Raw genomic sequence first — 8,391 nt, 5'->3', positions numbered from 1 at the left:
AGAGTATATGAGTTTAATTAGTAATTGGGTTCTTGCTAGTGTTGATTAGTATTGGTTATTTGGGTTATTTGGTTTAGTATGAAATTTAATATTTGGATATTGAGATTTCAGCTCAAAAACTGAGCATTCTGTTTTGGCCATTTTCGGTCAGTTGTGATTGTTTCTAGGTTCTGGTGTCTGCTTAGAATTTGTAGAGCTTTGAGTCGCGGTCGTGTGGGCACTTGAATCGCCTCTATACGAGTTCGTATGAGAGAGTTATATTCAAAACAGTGGCATACCCGCAGGCTGTCATGAAAATCAATACTGAACCTTCTGTTTTGGCTATTTTGGGATCGTTTTGATTGTTTTTGGGTTCTGGTGCCTTCATGATATTTTTAGAGCTTCGAGTCGCGACCACGTAGACACTTGAATCGCCCCAAGATGAGTTCGTATGAGAGAGTTATGTTCAAAACAATGACATACCAGCAGGCTGTCATGAAATCAATGAGAACCTTCTGTTTTGGTTATTTTGGGATAGTTTTGATTGTTTTTGGGTTCTGGTGTCTGCATGATATTTGTAGAGCTTCGAGTCGCGACCACGTAGACACTTGAATCGCCCCAAGATGAGTTCGTATGAGAGAGTTATGTTCAAAACAATGACATACCAGCAGGCTGTCATGAAATCAATGAGAGCCTTCTGTTTTGGTTATTTTGGGATAGTTTTGATTGTTTTTGGGTTCTGGTGTCTGCATGATATTTGTAGAGCTTCGAGTCGCGATCACGTAGGCACTTGAATTGCCCCAAGATGAGTTCGTATGAGAGAGTTATGTTCAAAACAATGACATACCAGCAGGCTGTCATGAAATCAATGAGAACCTTCTGTTTTGGTTATTTTGGGATAGTTTTGATTGTTTTTGGGTTCTGGTGTCTGCATGATATTTGTAGAGCTTCGAGTCGCGATCACGTAGGCACTTGAATCGCCCCAAAATGAGTTCGTATGAGAGAGTTATGACCAAATTACTAACAAGTGTCCTGTTATGGTACTAAAATGGAATTTATTATGTGGGATTAGGAAGTATAAAATAAATTGGAGGTTTAAGGTTATTTATTGAGTAATTGAGATTAACTTAGTTTTACTGTTTTCCCTTTATGGATTGATATTGTTGGGTTATGGATCTTAATTGAATAATATGAGTGTTTGGTTCAAGTATAAATTTGGGAACATATGAGTCGATTGGTATTTTAATTATTGATTGTTACTCATGGTGTAGGAAGGTAATCCACAAGCAAACTGCTATCCTATCTTTTAAATATAATTCAAGTATTTCAAAGTTCAAGTTATGGTTTATAAGGTGTGATATTACTACTATTGATATTTGAGCAAAATCATATAATTTTTGGTGTTCGAAACTTTGGACTTTAACTTCGTTTTGACCTTACTTCTAGTTCTTGGTCAAGATTATATTTTGTATGTTCACAACCTTATAAATGTGAGCTTTTAAATATATTGTACTATGAAAATGAGTTATGGTTATTGATTTCAAAAGAAAATCAAGAGATTTATTGATTCGTTTTATATTGAAATGTTCGACATTGAAAAATGTCCGTTTTTGGGAATTGGCAACGGATATTTATATCCGGATTATTGTGAAATCCTATAGCTTGATAATAGGTAATGGTTATTCGGATCGGTCTCGAGCCCCCGATCCCGTTTCGTTCTTGCAAGAACCGCATTTTCGGTGATGACGATCACCCGTGTTCTCAGGATTTAGATCAAGCCTACTTCCTGACGGTCCATATATTCCCACGTTTTAAGTATTGTTAAATTATTGATTTAATAAGAGTTTTGAATAAATACGTTTGGTACATAAAGTTTTGTTTGTTTTGCAAATGATATCATATTTGTCATTTGCGGTATTGTTTCGCTATTGACTTGTAAAGTAATAGCCGCATTTTGATTTACGCTATTAACTTGTAAAGTAATAGTCGTGTTTTGATTCATTATGAACTAAAGGTTCATAATCGTATTTATGTCGATACCAAACGATCTTTTTAAAGAGTTTTGATTTGTATAAAATAATGTTTATAAATGTTTGTATTAGTTTGTTGGATTACTCAACAATGCAATTGTTGACAGTTTTATTTTATAGGGTCTATCTCTTACAGGGGGTAGATCCACTTTCAGGTTGCCATCTTTAGTGCAGATGGATGTGCTGCTCATTTATGTGTCATGTGTTGCGATAGCGAGGACATCGTTTTCGGAAGGTTAACTTATAATGACATTTTGACAAATCATGTCTTTTTAAATAAAAAATAGATATTTTATAATGTATTAATTTAGTTTATAACTGGGTTGTAAGTAATTGTATTACAGTTTTGTTAAGTTTTTAAATACTCTGATATTGGTTGCTGTGGCTATCGAGCCACAGGTCGGATTCAGCCCAGACTTCTATAAGTCTTCCGCTGTGCTTTGTAGACAATATTATTATTATATTGTTTACGCTGGTTTGGGCTGTTTCAACAAAGATATGGAAAAATCTAGAGTATCCATCCAAGTAACAGAATTGAGATGGTTAGCTAGTCTTTCCAACATTTGGTATACCACAGTCATACTGCCCTTCTTAGGGACAACCTGCACTAGGGATACCCACTTACTATCTGAGATAGGGTAGATGATACCCGCATTCACCAATTTCAAAATCTCTTTCTTAACTACCTCTTTCATATTGGGATTGAGTCTTCTCTCTCCCTCTATGGAAGGAGTGGCATCAAGCTCTAGGTTTATCCTATGGGTGCATATAGAAGGGCTAAAACCCTTGATGTCATCAATGGTGTACCCAATGGGTTTTCTATGTTTTCGCACAAGGTTGACCAAGCGGTCTAAATCGTTGCCATTGTGTTCACTATTGACGATGATTGGGTATGTGGAGTTAGCACCTAAGAAAGCATACTTTAGACTACAAGGGAGAGTTTTCATTTCTACCTCAGGAGGTGTGGAACTCTCCCTGTTCTCATTCAACAGTTGCTCATTTTCATGTATCTGCATAATCTCATTGTACAGCTCAAAATCATCAATATAATCACCATCAGAAAAGGTCTTCCCATCCCAATACCTCTACAATATCTCCCCCAATTCCTTCATGAAAGAACTGTAGGGCATCGACCTCATGGGCCTATTTAGATTCAACAGGAATGACATCAGATATGTAAATTAGGTACATAGACTCATTTGGGACTGGGGAACTCAAAACATCCCTAATTGCAAATTCTTCTTTCTCCTCCTCCACACTCATTACCAGTTTGCCTCTAGCTACATCAATTAGGGTACTAGCGGTCACGAGACATGGTCTCCCTAATATGATGGGGGTCTTGACATCCTCAGGTATGTCCATTATAACAAAGTCACAGGGTACTACAAGTTTGCCAATCCTTAAAGCCACATCAGACAAGATTCCCTTAGGATAAACAATACTGCAGTAAGCCAATTGTAATGTCATCCTAGCAGGGGTTAGTTCATTGACATTGTGAAGTCTTTTGTACATGGAGTAAGGCATTAGATTGACGGTAGCACATAGGTCACATAAATCTCTATCCACAAAAATATTTCCAACAGTAACAGAAATACTAAAACTGCCAGGGTCAGCTAGCTTTGGAGGTAAGTTCCCAATCATGAAAGAACTAACATTTACCTGTTTAGACACTTGAATTATCTCAGACATTGCATATAGGAAAGAGAGCTCAATAGACACATTTTTCAACAATTTTAAAAATTCTCATATTTCTTTTCTTACTTAGCTAGCGCCAATTTCTAAGGAAAAGGCACATGTTTAATTAGAATACCGGTGACCTTAGACTTAGATTTATCATGTTTGTTATTTATTAGAGCATCAGTAGCATCATTATCATGGACTACGATATCATCAACAACATCATCATTCAACCCATTATTAGAAATAACACTATCAGATACTAGGTTTTTAGAAGATACCTCTACGAAAGGAGGATTAGCTAGTTGCTTATGACTTCTTATAGTCGATGCATTGACGGCCTGATCAGGCTCTTTACCTTTTGATTCTGGTTGCCTTGGGAACTGATTTGGAGCATGAGTGTTGACTTATTGTGTCACCTTAGTTGTCTGTGTCTCTAACATATTCATGTGGGAGACACTGGATTGGATGTGAGTCCTTAGCATGTTTCTCAGCTCACCAACCTGGGACTCAAGACTAGGTTGAGTTTGTTGACTGTACTGCTTGTATGTCGGTGGACGTTTAAATGGAGGTGGTGGATTTAGCACGTTGGTGCCTGTGCAGGACGGATGAGGGTGATTCTTATAGCCTGCATTGTACTTGTTAGAATATGGGTTTCCAGGTTATTTACCGTACAAAGCATTTGCCTCCCTGTAGACTTGGGGGCAATTGCTTGAACAGTATCCAAGGACGCCACATGTATCACATAAGTTAGCAGTATTATTAGAACTAGAGGAGGAGATTACCATGCTCACCTTAGCCATCTGTTGAGTAAGATTGGCTATTTGCTTGGTTAGGGCTTTGATGGTCTCGGAATCAACACTACTTCCATGGGACATCGGACCTCTCTCGTTGCTCCAAGAGAAACCATTCTTTGCCATGGATTCAAAGAGCTTTAAGAGGTGATCTTCTAGGAGTTTAGAGTTTATATCACGGCCACATGCAGCATTGATTGATGATTTATGCTCATCGAACAGTCCTCCATAAAAGGACTAGGCAAGCAACTAATTCAGGATTTGATGATGAGGGCAGCTTATTTGGAGGTCTTTGAACCTCTCCCAAGCTTCATAAAATGACTCAAATAGTTATTTTTTGAAGGCCTACATGTGCGGGGGTAGAACTTAGCTAAAAAGCCATTGCGTAGATCTTCCCACATTCTATAGATACTAGCTGGCTCAAATTTGAGCCAAGTCTTGGCTTTATCCTTCAAGCTGAAGGGGAAAAGTCTCATGCATACCACCTCTGTGGACAAATCCTTGGTGGTAATGGTGTCACATCTCTCTACGAAGTCAACAATATGGTCGTTGGGACTTTTCGTAGGGTGACCTCAGAACTGATTCCTCTCTATCATTTGAATGAGGTGAGGTTTCAACTTGAAGTTTTCTACACCGAAATCAGGTTTAACGATGTATGGGGTGGAGGTGTGGGTGAGCATAGGCGCACCCAATTAGCTAAAAGATTGGTTAGCGTATTGGCCATCTGGTCTCATTGTTGCCTCAACTGCCTTAAACGATTTACATTCTGTCTACGTGCTGTGGCCCCATTCTCTACATCATAATGTTCTAGAGATCGGGCCCTCCTATACATCAAAGATATCAAGCACAAATAAGGTCTAGGAGAGGGAATAACAAGCAAGTATCTAGTAAATCAATCAACTGAACAAAATAATTATCCGTCGCTTCCCTGGCAATGGCACAAAAAACTTGATGTGCAAATTTTATTTGACCGCAAGCGCACGGTGTATGTGTAGCTATACGGGTTGACCTCAGGGAAGCGAGTTAACAAATTCATTCAGTTTATGACTACAAAATACGGAAAAACAATATAGTTGGGTTGAAGGTCTAACGCTATTAATAACAATAATGTAAAATGATCCAACTAAAGCTAAGTAATGAATAAAGCTAAGACAAGAATTGATATGAAGATAATGATAATAAACAAGTCTAGGATGTCGGAAATTGCCTAATTCTGACATGGAAATTAATTACTTTCATAATTGTATGAAATTGAGTCTTTGGTAAGATTAAACGTAATCTAATTAATCTTAAACTTCCGCTCTATTGATCAATATCGGTTTAAGACCTTACTAATATTAATCCTTAAACTTCCGTTTTATTGGTTAAGCTAATAGGACTTTAACTTAAATATACCTCAATCCTAAATTTATCATAATCTCAAACATACGTTTTATTGAAAAGGTTAAAAAAATAATTTAAATAAAGGTTCATTAAGCATAGGTTTAATTATAGACCCCAATTTCACGTAATTAGTCAATCATAAATCATTCCATGCTTCAAATTAGGGTCAATCCCTTAATTCTAGAAGATTTATCTATTCACTAGACATACTCATGAACATGCAATTGACAATGAATGAAAACCTAATTAAGATGTTAAATATGATAATAATGAACAATTAAAGACAAAAAAGACAAGTAATTAAAGAGTAAATCAAGAATACTTACTAATGGAAACATATACAAAATTTAAATTGCAATGAAATAAACATAACAATAGAGTTTTACAACTAAGGAAACTCAAGGCTTAAAGGAAGAATTATGAAGATTAAAACCAAAGAGAACACTGTAATAATAAAAACAACTTCCACTATTTATATTAAACCTAAAAAAAATAATTGAATTTCACATAAAAAGGTAACTACGAGCCGGTGACAACTCGTGAAATAGGAAGCGACGAGTCGTCGCTTTCTCACTGCCTAGATCATATGACATTAGTGGGTTGGTGACTAGTCGTGACAAATATGCAGTGACTCATCGCTTTCTCTCTAATCTCTGTTCACCACTTCAGTTGATATCCGACGAGTTGTGGCTTCTGTGGGGTGACTCGTCGCTTTGCCTATGAACTCCATTTTTCGCTTGATCTCTTTACTTCTTTAGGGGTCTTAGGCTATTTCTCCAAGCCTTCACCCTCTTATCACTTTCGAAACCTAATAAAACTCTGATTTTCGCATCAAAATTACATGAAAATATTAATCACATGAGGCAAAAACATGAAAAATAATTATCAAAACCAGCTAAAAACCTACTAAACCAGCACAAAAGGAGTATAAAAATGACATGAATAAGTGCAAATAATTGCACTTATCAATAACCCTCTTTGAATCAATTTCTTTTAATCAATTAATGTTTGGCAATAGTTAAAACTATTTTACATCACTATGTAAAATTTACCATTAAAGAGCACTTTCTTTAATAAACCAAATACAAAGAAAAAGGTGAATTCCTCACAAAAGACATAATATTTGCCAAATATCGAAATAATACTTAAAAATAGTATTTAAACATGATATGATATAGTATGAAAACTAGGAATATTCAGTGACCGCTAGATAGTAAACTTGATTTATCTAACTAGTGATAATCGATATTCGCCAATCCTGAAATCATATACCAGGAATCAAGTTCTAGAATTTTTCACACATAACCGGAGACATAGTATCCGTTGTTTAATTTCCAATTTATAACAAATAACGGACATTTACAATGTTTAATACTTTATAACAAAACTTTAAGTAAAACATGATACTTTTGTAATCTCTTAAAAAAAATACAATGTTCGCATATTATATTTTTTCAAATATACTTTCCATAACATGATTAATTTTATTAAAATCATTTTACAATATTAATAATAATATTTTGTAAACCAGGCAACCAACGTGCAAAAGTAAAACAAAAACCAGAAACTAAAAGCAGGCTCTCGCGAGCCGCAAGCTACCCATCTTCTATCCATAACTTCTTTTTAGTTGCAGTTTCAAGAAAAACATAGTATAAAATTTGTTTTGCGATTAAACCTAGAATTTCAACCACAATTTTTATACACATTAAAAACCTAATATCACTTTAAAATATACATAAAATTAGAAATCAAACTTCAAGACACCAAAAGAGATTTTTTCCAAAATTTTCTAGCAATTAAACATATCAATGTCAATTAAAAGTTAACTTCATCCTTAAATTAACATACACATAATTAGAATAAAAATGGAGATATTTAAGACTTACTTTACTAGAAAAAGAGATGGTTATAATGAGGATTATTGGGTTCTTCTACCTCAACAATATTTACAATCAAACTAAACTCCAAAGTAGCTCCCATTCTTCATACTAAATTTTAGAGAGATTTGGATTGAGCCTTGAAAACCCCAAAATTTAATTTGGGGGTTTTCTAATATGAAGAAATACAACTTAATTCATGGTGGTCTATGAATTTGTGATGAAATGTGTCATGGTATTATTTATTTAAATTATTTACGTCATATTACCTTATTACCCCTTGACCTTTCGCATTGACTTTGACTGCTGGTCGATGGGCTTTTCTTTGGATCTCCCATCTTCTCCGTATGGCCCATAAGGTTTCTACTTCCCGGATACCTTAACTTCCCTCCTTGGAAGTAACTGCCTGTTTGACCTAACTTCCCACTCACTCACACTGACTGGTCATCCTTCTTCCAAGGCTGATAACTGTTCATTCTTCCCATGACCAGTCCACCTCCCATTACTCCCACTACTCCCATGATACTACACCTCTTCTTAGAAATAACTTCCCTTCCTCACCATTATAAATAGGGGCTACCATCAAGAAGGAAGAGGCATCTGAAAATAATCCTCTTAAGCATCCTTGATCATACTCCACTTCATTAGCCT

General features: G+C 35.7%; 2 long non-coding RNA genes across 2 annotated transcripts in view; one reads left to right on the top strand and one right to left on the bottom strand.

Annotated features, from left to right (window-relative positions):
- LOC130799009 (uncharacterized) overlaps positions 1 to 2,418 on the top strand; it is a 3,167-nt gene extending 749 nt beyond the window's left edge. The window contains exon 3 of the long non-coding RNA XR_009039168.1: positions 2,130 to 2,418. This is a non-coding gene — a long non-coding RNA (uncharacterized LOC130799009). The remainder of the gene's footprint in view (positions 1 to 2,129) is intronic.
- Positions 2,419 to 6,326: 3,908 nt separating this feature from the next.
- Positions 6,327 to 7,896, bottom strand: LOC130799010 (uncharacterized). The gene is made up of 2 exons (XR_009039169.1): positions 7,750 to 7,896; positions 6,327 to 6,682 (listed from the first exon to the last, which is right to left on the bottom strand). It is a non-coding gene; the product is annotated as an uncharacterized LOC130799010 (long non-coding RNA).
- Between the last annotated feature and the right edge of the window lie 495 nt (positions 7,897 to 8,391).

The sequence above is a fragment of the Amaranthus tricolor genome, chromosome 13 (genome assembly GCF_026212465.1).
Source record: "Amaranthus tricolor cultivar Red isolate AtriRed21 chromosome 13, ASM2621246v1, whole genome shotgun sequence".
Taxonomy (NCBI): domain Eukaryota; kingdom Viridiplantae; phylum Streptophyta; class Magnoliopsida; order Caryophyllales; family Amaranthaceae; genus Amaranthus; species Amaranthus tricolor.
The sequence above is the reverse complement of the archived record's forward strand: the minus strand, read 5'-3'. Positions and strand labels throughout refer to the sequence as shown.